This window comes from Taudactylus pleione, unplaced genomic scaffold (genome assembly GCF_031769625.1).
Source record: "Taudactylus pleione unplaced genomic scaffold, aTauple2 ptg000085l, whole genome shotgun sequence".
NCBI classification, from domain to species: domain Eukaryota; kingdom Metazoa; phylum Chordata; class Amphibia; order Anura; family Myobatrachidae; genus Taudactylus; species Taudactylus pleione.
In genome coordinates, this window is record NW_028284487.1 from 5,168,066 (window position 1) to 5,189,932 (window position 21,867).

Genomic DNA, 21,867 nt, shown 5'->3' on the forward strand with positions numbered 1-21,867 from the left:
TTTTTACTGTTTCATGATGTAATGGTTATTTATGTGTAGATCTGAGTTAAAATTAGTTTTGTTAATAACAACTAAACTTTTAATTACCAAATCAGCAGCACTAGGTAGAAATGTGCATATCAGATACTTTAAAATATCACAAAACTGTAGTGCTATCTGTGGAATTACAGTGAATGTATTGCAATTATTTCCATCAGCCACTTTGTAAGATACATAACAAAGTTTATTTGTTCATTCCAGAACATATTATCATCTTCATCATAATCAACAATTGCCACCAAGCTCAGGAAATCTTTCCCATCTTAAAGTTAATCTTAAATATATCTCTATAACACTGACATGAGCTGTTTCTTTTTAAAACATAAACAGTAATTGAAAATATAAATCAATATTTTTTGGAAACCTTCATTCTCACCATTTTATCCTAATCCTGATTTAATCCTAGTTTGCAGCCTTGATGTTATGAACTAATTATTTCACATATACATTTGCAGAATCCTATGATGTGCCTTTCACAATATCCATACTGCCACTAAAGAATGCAAAATTTGATCTTGAGAGATCTGCAGAGATGAAATGAATGATGAGAGAAAATGCATGTTAATAAACAAATTTATGATTGTGCAGTGGCAGGTGTGCTAATTCTACATTAAATAAGCATGGGACCAATGAAATAAACAGAACGATAATAAATTATTTTGTACTCCAGGTACTGTCGGGTAGTGGTATAGAAGTAGGTGTGGCCGAGTGGTTAAGGTGATGGACTTGAAATCCATTGGGGTTTCAACGCGAAGGTTCAAATCCTGCCAGCTAAGTCTTGCTTTTCGAGCGTGTCAAAAACAGAGATTATACTTCCTTGACTCCTTTATTTTCTAGGAAACTATACTAGCTATTATATTTCCCATAGTTTGTCTATTAATATAGCAGCTACCAAATAGAAATTGCAACAAGTTTTAAATGACAATCATGAAATGGAAAGCAATTATTTTTCCACAGAAGCTCATCACAAAATCAACGTGCAGGTAGTTGTGGCCGAGTGGTTAAGGCGATGGATTCGAAATCCATTGGGGTTTCCCTGCGCATGTTCAAATCCTATCAGCTACATTTTGCTTTTCAAACTTATTTAAAAACACAATATGCATTTAAGATGTAGAAAAGCAAAATATGTTATGTTGAACAATGTAACTGTCTCATCCTAAATCACCTTCACCTGCATCCTATTTCACAATGGACTGCTTTTTGAAGCACGTGATCTCAGACAGTGAGGCTCTTCCTGCATTTTAGGAACATGTCATTAAACCATCTCCATTTTTTTTTTACTGTTTCATGATGTAATGGTTATTTATGTGTAGATCTGAGTTAAAATTAGTTTTGTTAATAACAACTAAACTTTTAATTACCAAATCAGCAGCACTAGGTAGAAATGTGCATATCAGATACTTTAAAATATCACAAAACTGTAGTGCTATCTGTGGAATTACAGTGAATGTATTGCAATTATTTCCATCAGCCACTTTGTAAGATACATAACAAAGTTTATTTGTTCATTCCAGAACATATTATCATCTTCATCATAATCAACAATTGCCACCAAGCTCAGGAAATCTTTCCCATCTTAAAGTTAATCTTAAATATATCTCTATAACACTGACATGAGCTGTTTCTTTTTAAAACATAAACAGTAATTGAAAATATAAATCAATATTTTTTGGAAACCTTCATTCTCACCATTTTATCCTAATCCTGATTTAATCCTAGTTTGCAGCCTTGATGTTATGAACTAATTATTTCACATATACATTTGCAGAATCCTATGATGTGCCTTTCACAATATCCATACTGCCACTAAAGAATGCAAAATTTGATCTTGAGAGATCTGCAGAGATGAAATGAATGATGAGAGAAAATGCATGTTAATAAACAAATTTATGATTGTGCAGTGGCAGGTGTGCTAATTCTACATTAAATAAGCATGGGACCAATGAAATAAACAGAATGATAATAAATTATTTTGTACTCCAGGTACTGTCTGGTAGTGGTATAGAAGTAGGTGTGGCCGAGTGGTTTGGGGGTTGGGGTTTCAACGCGAAGGTTCAAATCCTGCCAGCTAAGTCTTGCTTTTCGAGTGTGTCAAAAACAGAGATTATACTTCCTTGACTCCTTTATTTTCTAGGAAACTATACTAGCTATTATATTTCCCATAGTTTGTCTATTAATATAGCAGCTACCAAATAGAAATTGCAACAAGTTTTAAATGACAATCATGAAATGGAAAGCAATTATTTTTCCACAGAAGCTCATCACAAAATCAACGTGCAGGTAGTTGTGGCCGAGTGGTTAAGGCGATGGATTCGAAATCCATTGGGGTTTCCCTGCGCATGTTCAAATCCTATCAGCTACATTTTGCTTTTCAAACTTATTTAAAAACACAATATGCATTTAAGATGTAGAAAAGCAAAATATGTTATGTTGAACAATGTAACTGTCTCATCCTAAATCACCTTCACCTGCATCCTATTTCACAATGGACTGCTTTTTGAAGCACGTGATCTCAGACAGTGAGGCTCTTCCTGCATTTTAGGAACATGTCATTAAACCATCTCCATTTTTTTTTTACTGTTTCATGATGTAATGGTTATTTATGTGTAGATCTGAGTTAAAATTAGTTTTGTTAATAAAAACTAAACTTTTAATTAACAAATCAGCAGCACTTGGAAGAAATGTGCATATCAGATACTTTCAAATATCACAAAACTGTAGTGCTATCTGTGGAATTACAGTGAATGTATTGCAATTATTTCCATCGGCCACTTTTTAAGATACATAACAAAGTTTATTTGTTCATTCCAGAACATATTATCATCTTCATCATAATCAACAATTGCCACCAAGCTCAGGAAATCTTTCCCATCTTAAAGTTAATCTTAAATATATCTCTATAACACTGACATGAGCTGTTTCTTTTTAAAACATAAACAGTAATTGAAAAATTTAAATCAATATTTTTTGGAAACCATCATTCTCACCATTGTATCCTAATCCTGATTTAATCCTAGTTTGCAGCCTTGATGTTATGAACTAATTATTTCACATATACATTTGCATTATCCTATGATATGCCTTTCACAATATCCATACTGCCACTAAAGAATGCAAAATTTGATCTTGAGAGATCTGCAGAGATGAAATGAATGATGAGAGAAAATGCATGTTAATAAACAAATTTATGATTGTGCAGTGGCAGGTGTGCTAATTCTACATTAAATAAGCATGGGACCAATGAAATAAACAGAACGATAATAAATTATTTTGTACTCCAGGTACTGTCTGGTAGTGGTATAGAAGTAGTTGTGGCCGAGTGGTTAAGGCGATGGACTTGAAATCATTTGGGGTTTCCACGCGCAGGTTCAAATCCTGCCAGCTAAGTCTTGCTTTTCGAACGTGTCAAAAACAGAGATTATACTTCCTTGACTCCTTTATTTTCTAGGAAACTATACTAGCTATTATATTTCCCATAGTTTGTCTATTAATATAGCAGCTACCAAATAGAAATTGCAACAGGTTTTAAATGACAATCATGAAATGGAAAGCAATTATTTTTCCACAGAAGCTCATCACAAAATCAACGTGCAGGTAGTTGTGGCCGAGTGGTTAAGGTGATGGGCTTGAAATCAATTGGGGTTTCCCTGCGCAGGTTCAAATCCTGCCAGCTACATTACGCTTTGCTTTTCAAACTTATTTAAAAACACAATATGCATTTAAGATGTAGAAAAGCAAAATATGTTATGTTGAACAATGTAACTGTCTCATCCTAAATCACCTTCACCTGCATCCTCTTTCACAATGGACTGCTTTTTGAAGCACGTGATCTCAGACAGTGCGGCTCTTCCTGCATTTTAGGAACATGTCATTAAACCATCTCCAATTTTTTTTTACTGTTTCATGATGTAATGGTTATTTATGTGTAGATCTGAGTTAAAATTAGTTTTGTTAATAAAAACTAAACTTTTAATTAACAAATCAGCAGCACTAGGAAGAAATGTGCATATCAGATACTTTCAAATATCACAAAACTGTAGTGCTATCTGTGGAATTACAGTGAATGTATTGCAATTATTTCCATCGGCCACTTTTTAAGATACATAACAAAGTTTATTTGTTCATTCCAGAACATATTATCATCTTCATCATAATCAACAATTGCCACCAAGCTCAGGAAATCTTTCCCATCTTAAAGTTAATCTTAAATATATCTCTATAACACTGACATGAGCTGTTTCTTTTTAAAACATAAACAGTAATTGAAAAATTTAAATCAATATTTTTTGGAAACCATCATACTCACCATTGTATCCTAATCCTGATTTAATCCTAGTTTGCAGCCTTGATGTTATGAACTAATTATTTCACATATACATTTGCAGAATCCTATGATGTGCCTTTCACAATATCCATACTGCCACTAAAGAATTCAAAACTTGATCTTGAGAGATCTGCAGAGATGAAATGAATGATGAGAGAAAATGTATGTTAATAAACAAATTTATGATTGTGCAGTGGCAGGTGTGCTAATTCTACATTAAATAAGCATGGGACCAATGAAATAAACAGAACAATAATAAAATATTTTGGACTCCAGGTAATGTCGGGTAGTGGTATAGAAGTAGTTGTGGCCGAGTGGTTAAAGCGATGGACTTGAAATCTTTTGGTGTTTCCCCGAGCAGGTTCAAATCCTGCCAGCTACGTCTTGCTTTTCGAGCATGTCAAAAACAGAGATCATACTTCCTTGACTCCTTTATTTTCTAGGAAACTATACTAGCTATTATATTTCCCATAGTTTGTCTATTAATATAGCAGCTACCAAATAGAAATTGCAACAGGTTTTAAATGACAATCATGAAATGGAAAGCAATTATTTTTCCACAGAAGCTCATCACAAAATCAACGTGCAGGTAGTTGTGGCCGAGTGGTTAAGGCGATGGACTCGAAATCAATTGGGGTTTCCCTGCGCAGGTTCAAATCCTGCCAGCTACATTACGCTTTGCTTTTCAAACTTATTTAAAAACACAATATGCATTTAAGATGTAGAAAAGCAAAATATGTTATGTTGAACAATGTAACTGTCTCATCCTAAATCACCTTCACCTGCATCCTATTTCACAATGGACTGCTTTTGAAGCACGTGATCTCTGACAGTGAGGCTCTTCCTGCATTTTAGGAACATGTCATTAAACCATCTCCATTTTTTTTTTACTGTTTCATGATGTAATGGTTATTTATGTGTAGATCTGAGTTAAAATTAGTTTTGTTAATAACAACTAAACTTTTAATTACCAAATCAGCAGCACTAGGTAGAAATGTGCATATCAGATACTTTAAAATATCACAAAACTGTAGTGCTATCTGTGGAATTACAGTGAATGTATTGCAATTATTTCCATCAGCCACTTTGTAAGATACATAACAAAGTTTATTTGTTCATTCCAGAACATATTATCATCTTCATCATAATCAACAATTGCCACCAAGCTCAGGAAATCTTTCCCATCTTAAAGTTAATCTTAAATATATCTCTATAACACTGACATGAGCTGTTTCTTTTTAAAACATAAACAGTAATTGAAAAATTTAAATCAATATTTTTTGGAAACCATCATACTCACCATTGTATCCTAATCCTGATTTAATCCTAGTTTGCAGCCTTGATGTTATGAACTAATTATTTCACATATACATTTGCAGAATCCTATGATGTGCCTTTCACAATATCCATACTGCCACTAAAGAATTCAAAACTTGATCTTGAGAGATCTGCAGAGATGAAATGAATGATGAGAGAAAATGCATGTTAATAAACAAATTTATGATTGTGCAGTGGCAGGTGTGCTAATTCTACATTAAATAAGCATGGGACCAATGAAATAAACAGAACAATAATAAAATATTTTGGACTCCAGGTAATGTCGGGTAGTGGTATAGAAGTAGTTGTGGCCGAGTGGTTAAGGCGATGGACTTGAAATCTTTTGGTGTTTCCCCGCGCAGGTTCAAATCCTGCCAGCTACGTCTTGCTTTTCGAGCATGTCAAAAACAGAGATCATACTTCCTTGACTCCTTTATTTTCTAGGAAACTATACTAGCTATTATATTTCCCATAGTTTGTCTATTAATATAGCAGCTACCAAATAGAAATTGCAACAGGTTTTAAATGACAATCATGAAATGGAAAGCAATTATTTTTCCACAGAAGCTCATCACAAAATCAACGTGCAGGTAGTTGTGGCCGAGTGGTTAAGGCGATGGACTCGAAATCAATTGGGGTTTCCCTGCGCAGGTTCAAATCCAATATGCATTTAAGATGTAGAAAAGCAAAATATGTTATGTTGAACAATGTAACTGTCTCATCCTAAATCACCTTCACCTGCATCCTATTTCACAATGGACTGCTTTTTGAAGCACGTGATCTCAGACAGTGAGGCTCTTCCTGCATTTTAGGAACATGTCATTAAACCATCTCCAAATTTTTTTTACTGTTTCATGATGTAATGGTTATTTATGTGTAGATCTGAGTTAAAATTAGTTTTGTTAATAACAACTAAACTTTTAATTACCAAATCAGCAGCACTAGGTAGAAATGTGCATATCAGATACTTTAAAATATCACAAAACTGTAGTGCTATCTGTGGAATTACAGTGAATGTATTGCAATTATTTCCATCAGCCACTTTGTAAGATACATAACAAAGTTTATTTGTTCATTCCAGAACATATTATCATCTTCATCATAATCAACAATTGCCACCAAGCTCAGGAAATCTTTCCCATCTTAAAGTTAATCTTAAATATATCTCTATAACACTGACATGAGCTGTTTCTTTTTAAAACATAAACAGTAATTGAAAATATAAATCAATATTTTTTGGAAACCTTCATTCTCACCATTTTATCCTAATCCTGATTTAATCCTAGTTTGCAGCCTTGATGTTATGAACTAATTATTTCACATATACATTTGCAGAATCCTATGATGTGCCTTTCACAATATCCATACTGCCACTAAAGAATGCAAAATTTGATCTTGAGAGATCTGCAGAGATGAAATGAATGATGAGAGAAAATGCATGTTAATAAACAAATTTATGATTGTGCAGTGGCAGGTGTGCTAATTCTACATTAAATAAGCATGGGACCAATGAAATAAACAGAACGATAATAAATTATTTTGTACTCCAGGTACTGTCGGGTAGTGGTATAGAAGTAGGTGTGGCCGAGTGGTTAAGGTGATGGACTTGAAATCCATTGGGGTTTCAACGCGAAGGTTCAAATCCTGCCAGCTAAGTCTTGCTTTTCGAGCGTGTCAAAAACAGAGATTATACTTCCTTGACTCCTTTATTTTCTAGGAAACTATACTAGCTATTATATTTCCCATAGTTTGTCTATTAATATAGCAGCTACCAAATAGAAATTGCAACAAGTTTTAAATGACAATCATGAAATGGAAAGCAATTATTTTTCCACAGAAGCTCATCACAAAATCAACGTGCAGGTAGTTGTGGCCGAGTGGTTAAGGCGATGGATTCGAAATCCATTGGGGTTTCCCTGCGCATGTTCAAATCCTATCAGCTACATTTTGCTTTTCAAACTTATTTAAAAACACAATATGCATTTAAGATGTAGAAAAGCAAAATATGTTATGTTGAACAATGTAACTGTCTCATCCTAAATCACCTTCACCTGCATCCTATTTCACAATGGACTGCTTTTTGAAGCACGTGATCTCAGACAGTGAGGCTCTTCCTGCATTTTAGGAACATGTCATTAAACCATCTCCATTTTTTTTTTACTGTTTCATGATGTAATGGTTATTTATGTGTAGATCTGAGTTAAAATTAGTTTTGTTAATAACAACTAAACTTTTAATTACCAAATCAGCAGCACTAGGTAGAAATGTGCATATCAGATACTTTAAAATATCACAAAACTGTAGTGCTATCTGTGGAATTACAGTGAATGTATTGCAATTATTTCCATCAGCCACTTTGTAAGATACATAACAAAGTTTATTTGTTCATTCCAGAACATATTATCATCTTCATCATAATCAACAATTGCCACCAAGCTCAGGAAATCTTTCCCATCTTAAAGTTAATCTTAAATATATCTCTATAACACTGACATGAGCTGTTTCTTTTTAAAACATAAACAGTAATTGAAAATATAAATCAATATTTTTTGGAAACCTTCATTCTCACCATTTTATCCTAATCCTGATTTAATCCTAGTTTGCAGCCTTGATGTTATGAACTAATTATTTCACATATACATTTGCAGAATCCTATGATGTGCCTTTCACAATATCCATACTGCCACTAAAGAATGCAAAATTTGATCTTGAGAGATCTGCAGAGATGAAATGAATGATGAGAGAAAATGCATGTTAATAAACAAATTTATGATTGTGCAGTGGCAGGTGTGCTAATTCTACATTAAATAAGCATGGGACCAATGAAATAAACAGAATGATAATAAATTATTTTGTACTCCAGGTACTGTCTGGTAGTGGTATAGAAGTAGGTGTGGCCGAGTGGTTTGGGGGTTGGGGTTTCAACGCGAAGGTTCAAATCCTGCCAGCTAAGTCTTGCTTTTCGAGTGTGTCAAAAACAGAGATTATACTTCCTTGACTCCTTTATTTTCTAGGAAACTATACTAGCTATTATATTTCCCATAGTTTGTCTATTAATATAGCAGCTACCAAATAGAAATTGCAACAAGTTTTAAATGACAATCATGAAATGGAAAGCAATTATTTTTCCACAGAAGCTCATCACAAAATCAACGTGCAGGTAGTTGTGGCCGAGTGGTTAAGGCGATGGATTCGAAATCCATTGGGGTTTCCCTGCGCATGTTCAAATCCTATCAGCTACATTTTGCTTTTCAAACTTATTTAAAAACACAATATGCATTTAAGATGTAGAAAAGCAAAATATGTTATGTTGAACAATGTAACTGTCTCATCCTAAATCACCTTCACCTGCATCCTATTTCACAATGGACTGCTTTTTGAAGCACGTGATCTCAGACAGTGAGGCTCTTCCTGCATTTTAGGAACATGTCATTAAACCATCTCCATTTTTTTTTTACTGTTTCATGATGTAATGGTTATTTATGTGTAGATCTGAGTTAAAATTAGTTTTGTTAATAAAAACTAAACTTTTAATTAACAAATCAGCAGCACTTGGAAGAAATGTGCATATCAGATACTTTCAAATATCACAAAACTGTAGTGCTATCTGTGGAATTACAGTGAATGTATTGCAATTATTTCCATCGGCCACTTTTTAAGATACATAACAAAGTTTATTTGTTCATTCCAGAACATATTATCATCTTCATCATAATCAACAATTGCCACCAAGCTCAGGAAATCTTTCCCATCTTAAAGTTAATCTTAAATATATCTCTATAACACTGACATGAGCTGTTTCTTTTTAAAACATAAACAGTAATTGAAAAATTTAAATCAATATTTTTTGGAAACCATCATTCTCACCATTGTATCCTAATCCTGATTTAATCCTAGTTTGCAGCCTTGATGTTATGAACTAATTATTTCACATATACATTTGCATTATCCTATGATATGCCTTTCACAATATCCATACTGCCACTAAAGAATGCAAAATTTGATCTTGAGAGATCTGCAGAGATGAAATGAATGATGAGAGAAAATGCATGTTAATAAACAAATTTATGATTGTGCAGTGGCAGGTGTGCTAATTCTACATTAAATAAGCATGGGACCAATGAAATAAACAGAACGATAATAAATTATTTTGTACTCCAGGTACTGTCTGGTAGTGGTATAGAAGTAGTTGTGGCCGAGTGGTTAAGGCGATGGACTTGAAATCATTTGGGGTTTCCACGCGCAGGTTCAAATCCTGCCAGCTAAGTCTTGCTTTTCGAACGTGTCAAAAACAGAGATTATACTTCCTTGACTCCTTTATTTTCTAGGAAACTATACTAGCTATTATATTTCCCATAGTTTGTCTATTAATATAGCAGCTACCAAATAGAAATTGCAACAGGTTTTAAATGACAATCATGAAATGGAAAGCAATTATTTTTCCACAGAAGCTCATCACAAAATCAACGTGCAGGTAGTTGTGGCCGAGTGGTTAAGGTGATGGGCTTGAAATCAATTGGGGTTTCCCTGCGCAGGTTCAAATCCTGCCAGCTACATTACGCTTTGCTTTTCAAACTTATTTAAAAACACAATATGCATTTAAGATGTAGAAAAGCAAAATATGTTATGTTGAACAATGTAACTGTCTCATCCTAAATCACCTTCACCTGCATCCTCTTTCACAATGGACTGCTTTTTGAAGCACGTGATCTCAGACAGTGCGGCTCTTCCTGCATTTTAGGAACATGTCATTAAACCATCTCCAATTTTTTTTTACTGTTTCATGATGTAATGGTTATTTATGTGTAGATCTGAGTTAAAATTAGTTTTGTTAATAAAAACTAAACTTTTAATTAACAAATCAGCAGCACTAGGAAGAAATGTGCATATCAGATACTTTCAAATATCACAAAACTGTAGTGCTATCTGTGGAATTACAGTGAATGTATTGCAATTATTTCCATCGGCCACTTTTTAAGATACATAACAAAGTTTATTTGTTCATTCCAGAACATATTATCATCTTCATCATAATCAACAATTGCCACCAAGCTCAGGAAATCTTTCCCATCTTAAAGTTAATCTTAAATATATCTCTATAACACTGACATGAGCTGTTTCTTTTTAAAACATAAACAGTAATTGAAAAATTTAAATCAATATTTTTTGGAAACCATCATACTCACCATTGTATCCTAATCCTGATTTAATCCTAGTTTGCAGCCTTGATGTTATGAACTAATTATTTCACATATACATTTGCAGAATCCTATGATGTGCCTTTCACAATATCCATACTGCCACTAAAGAATTCAAAACTTGATCTTGAGAGATCTGCAGAGATGAAATGAATGATGAGAGAATATGTATGTTAATAAACAATTTTATGATTGTGCAGTGGCAGGTGTGCTAATTCTACATTAAATAAGCATGGGACCAATGAAATAAACAGAACAATAATAAAATATTTTGGACTCCAGGTAATGTCGGGTAGTGGTATAGAAGTAGTTGTGGCCGAGTGGTTAAAGCGATGGACTTGAAATCTTTTGGTGTTTCCCCGAGCAGGTTCAAATCCTGCCAGCTACGTCTTGCTTTTCGAGCATGTCAAAAACAGAGATCATACTTCCTTGACTCCTTTATTTTCTAGGAAACTATACTAGCTATTATATTTCCCATAGTTTGTCTATTAATATAGCAGCTACCAAATAGAAATTGCAACAGGTTTTAAATGACAATCATGAAATGGAAAGCAATTATTTTTCCACAGAAGCTCATCACAAAATCAACGTGCAGGTAGTTGTGGCCGAGTGGTTAAGGCGATGGACTCGAAATCAATTGGGGTTTCCCTGCGCAGGTTCAAATCCTGCCAGCTACATTACGCTTTGCTTTTCAAACTTATTTAAAAACACAATATGCATTTAAGATGTAGAAAAGCAAAATATGTTATGTTGAACAATGTAACTGTCTCATCCTAAATCACCTTCACCTGCATCCTATTTCACAATGGACTGCTTTTGAAGCACGTGATCTCTGACAGTGAGGCTCTTCCTGCATTTTAGGAACATGTCATTAAACCATCTCCATTTTTTTTTTACTGTTTCATGATGTAATGGTTATTTATGTGTAGATCTGAGTTAAAATTAGTTTTGTTAATAACAACTAAACTTTTAATTACCAAATCAGCAGCACTAGGTAGAAATGTGCATATCAGATACTTTAAAATATCACAAAACTGTAGTGCTATCTGTGGAATTACAGTGAATGTATTGCAATTATTTCCATCAGCCACTTTGTAAGATACATAACAAAGTTTATTTGTTCATTCCAGAACATATTATCATCTTCATCATAATCAACAATTGCCACCAAGCTCAGGAAATCTTTCCCATCTTAAAGTTAATCTTAAATATATCTCTATAACACTGACATGAGCTGTTTCTTTTTAAAACATAAACAGTAATTGAAAAATTTAAATCAATATTTTTTGGAAACCATCATACTCACCATTGTATCCTAATCCTGATTTAATCCTAGTTTGCAGCCTTGATGTTATGAACTAATTATTTCACATATACATTTGCAGAATCCTATGATGTGCCTTTCACAATATCCATACTGCCACTAAAGAATTCAAAACTTGATCTTGAGAGATCTGCAGAGATGAAATGAATGATGAGAGAAAATGCATGTTAATAAACAAATTTATGATTGTGCAGTGGCAGGTGTGCTAATTCTACATTAAATAAGCATGGGACCAATGAAATAAACAGAACAATAATAAAATATTTTGGACTCCAGGTAATGTCGGGTAGTGGTATAGAAGTAGTTGTGGCCGAGTGGTTAAGGCGATGGACTTGAAATCTTTTGGTGTTTCCCCGCGCAGGTTCAAATCCTGCCAGCTACGTCTTGCTTTTCGAGCATGTCAAAAACAGAGATCATACTTCCTTGACTCCTTTATTTTCTAGGAAACTATACTAGCTATTATATTTCCCATAGTTTGTCTATTAATATAGCAGCTACCAAATAGAAATTGCAACAGGTTTTAAATGACAATCATGAAATGGAAAGCAATTATTTTTCCACAGAAGCTCATCACAAAATCAACGTGCAGGTAGTTGTGGCCGAGTGGTTAAGGCGATGGACTCGAAATCAATTGGGGTTTCCCTGCGCAGGTTCAAATCCTGCCAGCTACATTACGCTTTGCTTTTCAAACTTATTTAAAAACACAATATGCATTTAAGATGTAGAAAAGCAAAATATGTTATGTTGAACAATGTAACTGTCTCATCCTAAATCACCTTCACCTGCATCCTATTTCACAATGGACTGCTTTTTGAAGCACGTGATCTCAGACAGTGAGGCTCTTCCTGCATTTTAGGAACATGTCATTAAACCATCTCCAAATTTTTTTTACTGTTTCATGATGTAATGGTTATTTATGTGTAGATCTGAGTTAAAATTAGTTTTGTTAATAACAACTAAACTTTTAATTACCAAATCAGCAGCACTAGGTAGAAATGTGCATATCAGATACTTTAAAATATCACAAAACTGTAGTGCTATCTGTGGAATTACAGTGAATGTATTGCAATTATTTCCATCAGCCACTTTGTAAGATACATAACAAAGTTTATTTGTTCATTCCAGAACATATTATCATCTTCATCATAATCAACAATTGCCACCAAGCTCAGGAAATCTTTCCCATCTTAAAGTTAATCTTAAATATATCTCTATAACACTGACATGAGCTGTTTCTTTTTAAAACATAAACAGTAATTGAAAATATAAATCAATATTTTTTGGAAACCTTCATTCTCACCATTTTATCCTAATCCTGATTTAATCCTAGTTTGCAGCCTTGATGTTATGAACTAATTATTTCACATATACATTTGCAGAATCCTATGATGTGCCTTTCACAATATCCATACTGCCACTAAAGAATGCAAAATTTGATCTTGAGAGATCTGCAGAGATGAAATGAATGATGAGAGAAAATGCATGTTAATAAACAAATTTATGATTGTGCAGTGGCAGGTGTGCTAATTCTACATTAAATAAGCATGGGACCAATGAAATAAACAGAACGATAATAAATTATTTTGTACTCCAGGTACTGTCGGGTAGTGGTATAGAAGTAGGTGTGGCCGAGTGGTTAAGGTGATGGACTTGAAATCCATTGGGGTTTCAACGCGAAGGTTCAAATCCTGCCAGCTAAGTCTTGCTTTTCGAGCGTGTCAAAAACAGAGATTATACTTCCTTGACTCCTTTATTTTCTAGGAAACTATACTAGCTATTATATTTCCCATAGTTTGTCTATTAATATAGCAGCTACCAAATAGAAATTGCAACAAGTTTTAAATGACAATCATGAAATGGAAAGCAATTATTTTTCCACAGAAGCTCATCACAAAATCAACGTGCAGGTAGTTGTGGCCGAGTGGTTAAGGCGATGGATTCGAAATCCATTGGGGTTTCCCTGCGCATGTTCAAATCCTATCAGCTACATTTTGCTTTTCAAACTTATTTAAAAACACAATATGCATTTAAGATGTAGAAAAGCAAAATATGTTATGTTGAACAATGTAACTGTCTCATCCTAAATCACCTTCACCTGCATCCTATTTCACAATGGACTGCTTTTTGAAGCACGTGATCTCAGACAGTGAGGCTCTTCCTGCATTTTAGGAACATGTCATTAAACCATCTCCATTTTTTTTTTACTGTTTCATGATGTAATGGTTATTTATGTGTAGATCTGAGTTAAAATTAGTTTTGTTAATAAAAACTAAACTTTTAATTAACAAATCAGCAGCACTTGGAAGAAATGTGCATATCAGATACTTTCAAATATCACAAAACTGTAGTGCTATCTGTGGAATTACAGTGAATGTATTGCAATTATTTCCATCGGCCACTTTTTAAGATACATAACAAAGTTTATTTGTTCATTCCAGAACATATTATCATCTTCATCATAATCAACAATTGCCACCAAGCTCAGGAAATCTTTCCCATCTTAAAGTTAATCTTAAATATATCTCTATAACACTGACATGAGCTGTTTCTTTTTAAAACATAAACAGTAATTGAAAAATTTAAATCAATATTTTTTGGAAACCATCATTCTCACCATTGTATCCTAATCCTGATTTAATCCTAGTTTGCAGCCTTGATGTTATGAACTAATTATTTCACATATACATTTGCATTATCCTATGATATGCCTTTCACAATATCCATACTGCCACTAAAGAATGCAAAATTTGATCTTGAGAGATCTGCAGAGATGAAATGAATGATGAGAGAAAATGCATGTTAATAAACAAATTTATGATTGTGCAGTGGCAGGTGTGCTAATTCTACATTAAATAAGCATGGGACCAATGAAATAAACAGAACGATAATAAATTATTTTGTACTCCAGGTACTGTCTGGTAGTGGTATAGAAGTAGTTGTGGCCGAGTGGTTAAGGCGATGGACTTGAAATCATTTGGGGTTTCCACGCGCAGGTTCAAATCCTGCCAGCTAAGTCTTGCTTTTCGAACGTGTCAAAAACAGAGATTATACTTCCTTGACTCCTTTATTTTCTAGGAAACTATACTAGCTATTATATTTCCCATAGTTTGTCTATTAATATAGCAGCTACCAAATAGAAATTGCAACAGGTTTTAAATGACAATCATGAAATGGAAAGCAATTATTTTTCCACAGAAGCTCATCACAAAATCAACGTGCAGGTAGTTGTGGCCGAGTGGTTAAGGTGATGGGCTTGAAATCAATTGGGGTTTCCCTGCGCAGGTTCAAATCCTGCCAGCTACATTACGCTTTGCTTTTCAAACTTATTTAAAAACACAATATGCATTTAAGATGTAGAAAAGCAAAATATGTTATGTTGAACAATGTAACTGTCTCATCCTAAATCACCTTCACCTGCATCCTCTTTCACAATGGACTGCTTTTTGAAGCACGTGATCTCAGACAGTGCGGCTCTTCCTGCATTTTAGGAACATGTCATTAAACCATCTCCAATTTTTTTTTACTGTTTCATGATGTAATGGTTATTTATGTGTAGATCTGAGTTAAAATTAGTTTTGTTAATAAAAACTAAACTTTTAATTAACAAATCAGCAGCACTAGGAAGAAATGTGCATATCAGATACTTTCAAATATCACAAAACTGTAGTGCTATCTGTGGAATTACAGTGAATGTATTGCAATTATTTCCATCGGCCACTTTTTAAGATACATAACAAAGTTTATTTGTTCATTCCAGAACATATTATCATCTTCATCATAATCAACAATTGCCACCAAGCTCAGGAAATCTTTCCCATCTTAAAGTTAATCTTAAATATATCTCTATAACACTGACATGAGCTGTTTCTTTTTAAAACATAAACAGTAATTGAAAAATTTAAATCAATATTTTTTGGAAACCATCATACTCACCATTGTATCCTAATCCTGATTTAATCCTAGTTTGCAGCCTTGATGTTATGAACTAATTATTTCACATATACATTTGCAGAATCCTATGATGTGCCTTTCACAATATCCATACTGCCACTAAAGAATTCAAAACTTGATCTTGAGAGATCTGCAGAGATGAAATGAATGATGAGAGAATATGTATGTTAATAAACAATTTTATGATTGTGCAGTGGCAGGTGTGCTAATTCTACATTAAATAAGCATGGGACCAATGAAATAAACAGAACAATAATAAAATATTTTGGACTCCAGGTAATGTCGGGTAGTGGTATAGAAGTAGTTGTGGCCGAGTGGTTAAAGCGATGGACTTGAAATCTTTTGGTGTTTCCCCGAGCAGGTTCAAATCCTGCCAGCTACGTCTTGCTTTTCGAGCATGTCAAAAACAGAGATCATACTTCCTTGACTCCTTTATTTTCTAGGAAACTATACTAGCTATTATATTTCCCATAGTTTGTCTATTAATATAGCAGCTACCAAATAGAAATTGCAACAGGTTTTAAATGACAATCATGAAATGGAAAGCAATTATTTTTCCACAGAAGCTCATCACAAAATCAACGTGCAGGTAGTTGTGGCCGAGTGGTTAAGGCGATGGACTCGAAATCAATTGGGGTTTCCCTGCGCAGGTTCAAATCCTGCCAGCTACATTACGCTTTGCTTTTCAAACTTATTTAAAAACACAATATGCATTTAAGATGTAGAAAAGCAAAATATGTTATGTTGAACAATGTAACTGTCTCATCCTAAATCACCTTCACCTGCATCCTATTTCACAATGGACTGCTTTTGAAGCACGTGATCTCTGACAGTGAGGCTCTTCCTGCATTTTAGGAACATGTCATTAAACCATCTCCATTTTTTTTTTACTGTTTCATGATGTAATGGTTATTTATGTGTAGATCTGAGTTAAAATTAGTTTTGTTAATAACAACTAAACTTTTAATTACCAAATCAGCAGCACTAGGTAGAAATGTGCATATCAGATACTTTAAAATATCACAAAACTGTAGTGCTATCTGTGGAATTACAGTGAATGTATTGCAATTATTTCCATCAGCCACTTTGTAAGATACATAACAAAGTTTATTTGTTCATTCCAGAACATATTATCATCTTCATCATAATCAACAATTGCCACCAAGCTCAGGAAATCTTTCCCATCTTAAAGTTAATCTTAAATATATCTCTATAACACTGACATGAGCTGTTTCTTTTTAAAACATAAACAGTAATTGAAAAATTTAAATCAATATTTTTTGGAAACCATCATACTCACCATTGTATCCTAATCCTGATTTAATCCTAGTTTGCAGCCTTGATGTTATGAACTAATTATTTCACATATACATTTGCAGAATCCTATGATGTGCCTTTCACAATATCCATACTGCCACTAAAGAATTCAAAACTTGATCTTGAGAGATCTGCAGAGATGAAATGAATGATGAGAGAAAATGCATGTTAATAAACAAATTTATGATTGTGCAGTGGCAGGTGTGCTAATTCTACATTAAATAAGCATGGGACCAATGAAATAAACAGAACAATAATAAAATATTTTGGACTCCAGGTAATGTCGGGTAGTGGTATAGAAGTAGTTGTGGCCGAGTGGTTAAGGCGATGGACTTGAAATCTTTTGGTGTTTCCCCGCGCAGGTTCAAATCCTGCCAGCTACGTCTTGCTTTTCGAGCATGTCAAAAACAGAGATCATACTTCCTTGACTCCTTTATTTTCTAGGAAACTATACTAGCTATTATATTTCCCATAGTTTGTCTATTAATATAGCAGCTACCAAATAGAAATTGCAACAGGTTTTAAATGACAATCATGAAATGGAAAGCAATTATTTTTCCACAGAAGCTCATCACAAAATCAACGTGCAGGTAGTTGTGGCCGAGTGGTTAAGGCGATGGACTCGAAATCAATTGGGGTTTCCCTGCGCAGGTTCAAATCCTGCCAGCTACATTACGCTTTGCTTTTCAAACTTATTTAAAAACACAATATGCATTTAAGATGTAGAAAAGCAAAATATGTTATGTTGAACAATGTAACTGTCTCATCCTAAATCACCTTCACCTGCATCCTATTTCACAATGGACTGCTTTTTGAAGCACGTGATCTCAGACAGTGAGGCTCTTCCTGCATTTTAGGAACATGTCATTAAACCATCTCCAAATTTTTTTTACTGTTTCATGATGTAATGGTTATTTATGTGTAGATCTGAGTTAAAATTAGTTTTGTTAATAACAACTAAACTTTTAATTACCAAATCAGCAGCACTAGGTAGAAATGTGCATATCAGATACTTTAAAATATCACAAAACTGTAGTGCTATCTGTGGAATTACAGTGAATGTATTGCAATTATTTCCATCAGCCACTTTGTAAGATACATAACAAAGTTTATTTGTTCATTCCAGAACATATTATCATCTTCATCATAATCAACAATTGCCACCAAGCTCAGGAAATCTTTCCCATCTTAAAGTTAATCTTAAATATATCTCTATAACACTGACATGAGCTGTTTCTTTTTAAAACATAAACAGTAATTGAAAATATAAATCAATATTTTTTGGAAACCTTCATTCTCACCATTTTATCCTAATCCTGATTTAATCCTAGTTTGCAGCCTTGATGTTATGAACTAATTATTTCACATATACATTTGCAGAATCCTATGATGTGCCTTTCACAATATCCATACTGCCACTAAAGAATGCAAAATTTGATCTTGAGAGATCTGCAGAGATGAAATGAATGATGAGAGAAAATGCATGTTAATAAACAAATTTATGATTGTGCAGTGGCAGGTGTGCTAATTCTACATTAAATAAGCATGGGACCAATGAAATAAACAGAACGATAATAAATTATTTTGTACTCCAGGTACTGTCGGGTAGTGGTATAGAAGTAGGTGTGGCCGAGTGGTTAAGGTGATGGACTTGAAATCCATTGGGGTTTCAACGCGAAGGTTCAAATCCTGCCAGCTAAGTCTTGCTTTTCGAGCGTGTCAAAAACAGAGATTATACTTCCTTGACTCCTTTATTTTCTAGGAAACTATACTAGCTATTATATTTCCCATAGTTTGTCTATTAATATAGCAGCTACCAAATAGAAATTGCAACAAGTTTTAAATGACAATCATGAAATGGAAAGCAATTATTTTTCCACAGAAGCTCATCACAAAATCAACGTGCAGGTAGTTGTGGCCGAGTGGTTAAGGCGATGGATTCGAAATCCATTGGGGTTTCCCTGCGCATGTTCAAATCCTATCAGCTACATTTTGCTTTTCAAACTTATTTAAAAACACAATATGCATTTAAGATGTAGAAAAGCAAAATATGTTATGTTGAACAATGTAACTGTCTCATCCTAAATCACCTTCACCTGCATCCTATTTCACAATGGACTGCTTTTTGAAGCACGTGATCTCAGACAGTGAGGCTCTTCCTGCATTTTAGGAACATGTCATTAAACCATCTCCATTTTTTTTTTACTGTTTCATGATGTAATGGTTATTTATGTGTAGATCTGAGTTAAAATTAGTTTTGTTAATAAAAACTAAACTTTTAATTAACAAATCAGCAGCACTTGGAAGAAATGTGCATATCAGATACTTTCAAATATCACAAAACTGTAGTGCTATCTGTGGAATTACAGTGAATGTATTGCAATTATTTCCATCGGCCACTTTTTAAGATACATAACAAAGTTTATTTGTTCATTCCAGAACATATTATCATCTTCATCATAATCAACAATTGCCACCAAGCTCAGGAAATCTTTCCCATCTTAAAGTTAATCTTAAATATATCTCTATAACACTGACATGAGCTGTTTCTTTTTAAAACATAAACAGTAATTGAAAAATTTAAATCAATATTTTTTGGAAACCATCATTCTCACCATTGTATCCTAATCCTGATTTAATCCTAGTTTGCAGCCTTGATGTTATGAACTAATTATTTCACATATACATTTGCATTATCCTATGATATGCCTTTCACAATATCCATACTGCCACTAAAGAATGCAAAATTTGATCTTGAGAGATCTGCAGAGATGAAATGAATGATGAGAGAAAATGCATGTTAATAAACAAATTTATGATTGTGCAGTGGCAGGTGTGCTAATTCTACATTAAATAAGCATGGGACCAATGAAATAAACAGAACGATAATAAATTATTTTGTACTCCAGGTACTGTCTGGTAGTGGTATAGAAGTAGTTGTGGCCGAGTGGTTAAGGCGATGGACTTGAAATCCTTTGGGGTTTCCACGCGCAGGTTCAAATCCTGCCAGCTAAGTCTTGCTTTTCGAACGTGTCAAAAACAGAGATTATACTTCCTTGACTCCTTTATTTTCTAGGAAACTATACTAGCTATTATATTTCCCATAGTTTGTCTATTAATATAGCAGCTACCAAATAGAAATTGCAACAGGTTTTAAATGACAATCATGAAATGGAAAGCAATTATGTTTCCACAGAAGCTCATCACAAAATCAACGTGCAGGTAGTTGTGGCCAAGTGGTTAAGGTGATGGACTTGAAATCAATTGGGGTTTCCCTGCGCAGGTTCAAATCCTGCCAGCTACATTACGTTTTGCTTTTCAAACTTATTTAAAAACACAATATGCATTTAAGATGTAGAAAAGCAAAATATGTTATGTTGAACAATGTAACTGTCTCATCCTAAATCACCTTCACCTGCATCCTCTTTCACAATGGACTGCTTTTTGAAGCACGTGATCTCAGACAGTGCGGCTCTTCCTGCATTTTAGGAACATGTCATTAAACCATCTCCAATTTTTTTTTACTGTTTCATGATGTAATGGTTATTTATGTGTAGATCTGAGTTAAAATTAGTTTTGTTAATAAAAACTAAACTTTTAATTAACAAATCAGCAGCACTAGGAAGAAATGTGCATATCAGATACTTTCAAATATCACAAAACTGTAGTGCTATCTGTGGAATTACAGTGAATGTATTGCAATTATTTCCATCGGCCACTTTTTAAGATACATAACAAAGTTTATTTGTTCATTCCAGAACATATTATCATCTTCATCATAATCAACAATTGCCACCAAGCTCAGGAAATCTTTCCCATCTTAAAGTTAATCTTAAATATATCTCTATAACACTGACATGAGCTGTTTCTTTTTAAAACATAAACAGTAATTGAAAAATTTAAATCAATATTTTTTGGAAACCATCATACTCACCATTGTATCCTAATCCTGATTTAATCCTAGTTTGCAGCCTTGATGTTATGAACTAATTATTTCACATATACATTTGCAGAATCCTATGATGTGCCTTTCACAATATCCATACTGCCACTAAAGAATTCAAAACTTGATCTTGAGAGATCTGCAGAGATGAAATGAATGATGAGAGAAAATGCATGTTAATAAACAAATTTATGATTGTGCAGTGGCAGGTGTGCTAATTCTACATTAAATAAGCATGGGACCAATGAAATAAACAGAACAATAATAAAATATTTTGGACTCCAGGTAATGTCGGGTAGTGGTATAGAAGTAGTTGTGGCCGAGTGGTTAAGGCGATGGACTTGAAATCTTTTGGTGTTTCCCTGAGCAGGTTCAAATCCTGCCAGCTACGTCTTGCTTTTCGAGCATGTCAAAAACAGAGATCATACTTCCTTGACTCCTTTATTTTCTAGGA

At 33.8% G+C, this 21,867-nt stretch overlaps 23 non-coding genes across 23 annotated transcripts; all 23 read left to right on the forward strand.

The window, feature by feature from the left end:
• Window positions 1-1,022: 1,022 nt before the first annotated feature.
• On the forward strand, window positions 1,023-1,104 carry TRNAS-CGA (transfer RNA serine (anticodon CGA)). The gene has a single exon. It is a non-coding gene; the product is annotated as a tRNA-Ser (tRNA).
• Window positions 1,105-2,319: 1,215 nt separating this feature from the next.
• TRNAS-CGA (transfer RNA serine (anticodon CGA)) lies at window positions 2,320-2,401 on the forward strand. The gene has a single exon. It is a non-coding gene; the product is annotated as a tRNA-Ser (tRNA).
• Window positions 2,402-3,633: 1,232 nt separating this feature from the next.
• Window positions 3,634-3,715, forward strand: TRNAS-UGA (transfer RNA serine (anticodon UGA)). Its single transcript has one exon. It is a non-coding gene; the product is annotated as a tRNA-Ser (tRNA).
• A 948-nt stretch (window positions 3,716-4,663) lies between these two features.
• Window positions 4,664-4,745, forward strand: TRNAS-UGA (transfer RNA serine (anticodon UGA)). The gene has a single exon. It is a non-coding gene; the product is annotated as a tRNA-Ser (tRNA).
• Window positions 4,746-4,952: 207 nt separating this feature from the next.
• Window positions 4,953-5,034, forward strand: TRNAS-CGA (transfer RNA serine (anticodon CGA)). Its single transcript has one exon. It is a non-coding gene; the product is annotated as a tRNA-Ser (tRNA).
• Window positions 5,035-5,981: 947 nt separating this feature from the next.
• TRNAS-UGA (transfer RNA serine (anticodon UGA)) lies at window positions 5,982-6,063 on the forward strand. Its single transcript has one exon. It is a non-coding gene; the product is annotated as a tRNA-Ser (tRNA).
• A 1,480-nt stretch (window positions 6,064-7,543) lies between these two features.
• On the forward strand, window positions 7,544-7,625 carry TRNAS-CGA (transfer RNA serine (anticodon CGA)). The gene has a single exon. It is a non-coding gene; the product is annotated as a tRNA-Ser (tRNA).
• Window positions 7,626-8,840: 1,215 nt separating this feature from the next.
• Window positions 8,841-8,922, forward strand: TRNAS-CGA (transfer RNA serine (anticodon CGA)). The gene has a single exon. It is a non-coding gene; the product is annotated as a tRNA-Ser (tRNA).
• Window positions 8,923-10,154: 1,232 nt separating this feature from the next.
• TRNAS-UGA (transfer RNA serine (anticodon UGA)) lies at window positions 10,155-10,236 on the forward strand. Its single transcript has one exon. It is a non-coding gene; the product is annotated as a tRNA-Ser (tRNA).
• A 948-nt stretch (window positions 10,237-11,184) lies between these two features.
• TRNAS-UGA (transfer RNA serine (anticodon UGA)) lies at window positions 11,185-11,266 on the forward strand. The gene has a single exon. It is a non-coding gene; the product is annotated as a tRNA-Ser (tRNA).
• A 207-nt stretch (window positions 11,267-11,473) lies between these two features.
• TRNAS-CGA (transfer RNA serine (anticodon CGA)) lies at window positions 11,474-11,555 on the forward strand. The gene has a single exon. It is a non-coding gene; the product is annotated as a tRNA-Ser (tRNA).
• A 947-nt stretch (window positions 11,556-12,502) lies between these two features.
• Window positions 12,503-12,584, forward strand: TRNAS-UGA (transfer RNA serine (anticodon UGA)). Its single transcript has one exon. It is a non-coding gene; the product is annotated as a tRNA-Ser (tRNA).
• Window positions 12,585-12,791: 207 nt separating this feature from the next.
• On the forward strand, window positions 12,792-12,873 carry TRNAS-CGA (transfer RNA serine (anticodon CGA)). Its single transcript has one exon. It is a non-coding gene; the product is annotated as a tRNA-Ser (tRNA).
• A 1,236-nt stretch (window positions 12,874-14,109) lies between these two features.
• On the forward strand, window positions 14,110-14,191 carry TRNAS-CGA (transfer RNA serine (anticodon CGA)). The gene has a single exon. It is a non-coding gene; the product is annotated as a tRNA-Ser (tRNA).
• A 1,232-nt stretch (window positions 14,192-15,423) lies between these two features.
• On the forward strand, window positions 15,424-15,505 carry TRNAS-UGA (transfer RNA serine (anticodon UGA)). The gene has a single exon. It is a non-coding gene; the product is annotated as a tRNA-Ser (tRNA).
• Window positions 15,506-16,453: 948 nt separating this feature from the next.
• On the forward strand, window positions 16,454-16,535 carry TRNAS-UGA (transfer RNA serine (anticodon UGA)). The gene has a single exon. It is a non-coding gene; the product is annotated as a tRNA-Ser (tRNA).
• Window positions 16,536-16,742: 207 nt separating this feature from the next.
• Window positions 16,743-16,824, forward strand: TRNAS-CGA (transfer RNA serine (anticodon CGA)). The gene has a single exon. It is a non-coding gene; the product is annotated as a tRNA-Ser (tRNA).
• A 947-nt stretch (window positions 16,825-17,771) lies between these two features.
• TRNAS-UGA (transfer RNA serine (anticodon UGA)) lies at window positions 17,772-17,853 on the forward strand. The gene has a single exon. It is a non-coding gene; the product is annotated as a tRNA-Ser (tRNA).
• A 207-nt stretch (window positions 17,854-18,060) lies between these two features.
• Window positions 18,061-18,142, forward strand: TRNAS-CGA (transfer RNA serine (anticodon CGA)). Its single transcript has one exon. It is a non-coding gene; the product is annotated as a tRNA-Ser (tRNA).
• A 1,236-nt stretch (window positions 18,143-19,378) lies between these two features.
• On the forward strand, window positions 19,379-19,460 carry TRNAS-CGA (transfer RNA serine (anticodon CGA)). The gene has a single exon. It is a non-coding gene; the product is annotated as a tRNA-Ser (tRNA).
• A 943-nt stretch (window positions 19,461-20,403) lies between these two features.
• Window positions 20,404-20,485, forward strand: TRNAS-UGA (transfer RNA serine (anticodon UGA)). The gene has a single exon. It is a non-coding gene; the product is annotated as a tRNA-Ser (tRNA).
• Window positions 20,486-20,692: 207 nt separating this feature from the next.
• TRNAS-UGA (transfer RNA serine (anticodon UGA)) lies at window positions 20,693-20,774 on the forward strand. The gene has a single exon. It is a non-coding gene; the product is annotated as a tRNA-Ser (tRNA).
• Window positions 20,775-21,722: 948 nt separating this feature from the next.
• TRNAS-UGA (transfer RNA serine (anticodon UGA)) lies at window positions 21,723-21,804 on the forward strand. The gene has a single exon. It is a non-coding gene; the product is annotated as a tRNA-Ser (tRNA).
• The last annotated feature ends 63 nt before the right edge of the window (window positions 21,805-21,867 follow it).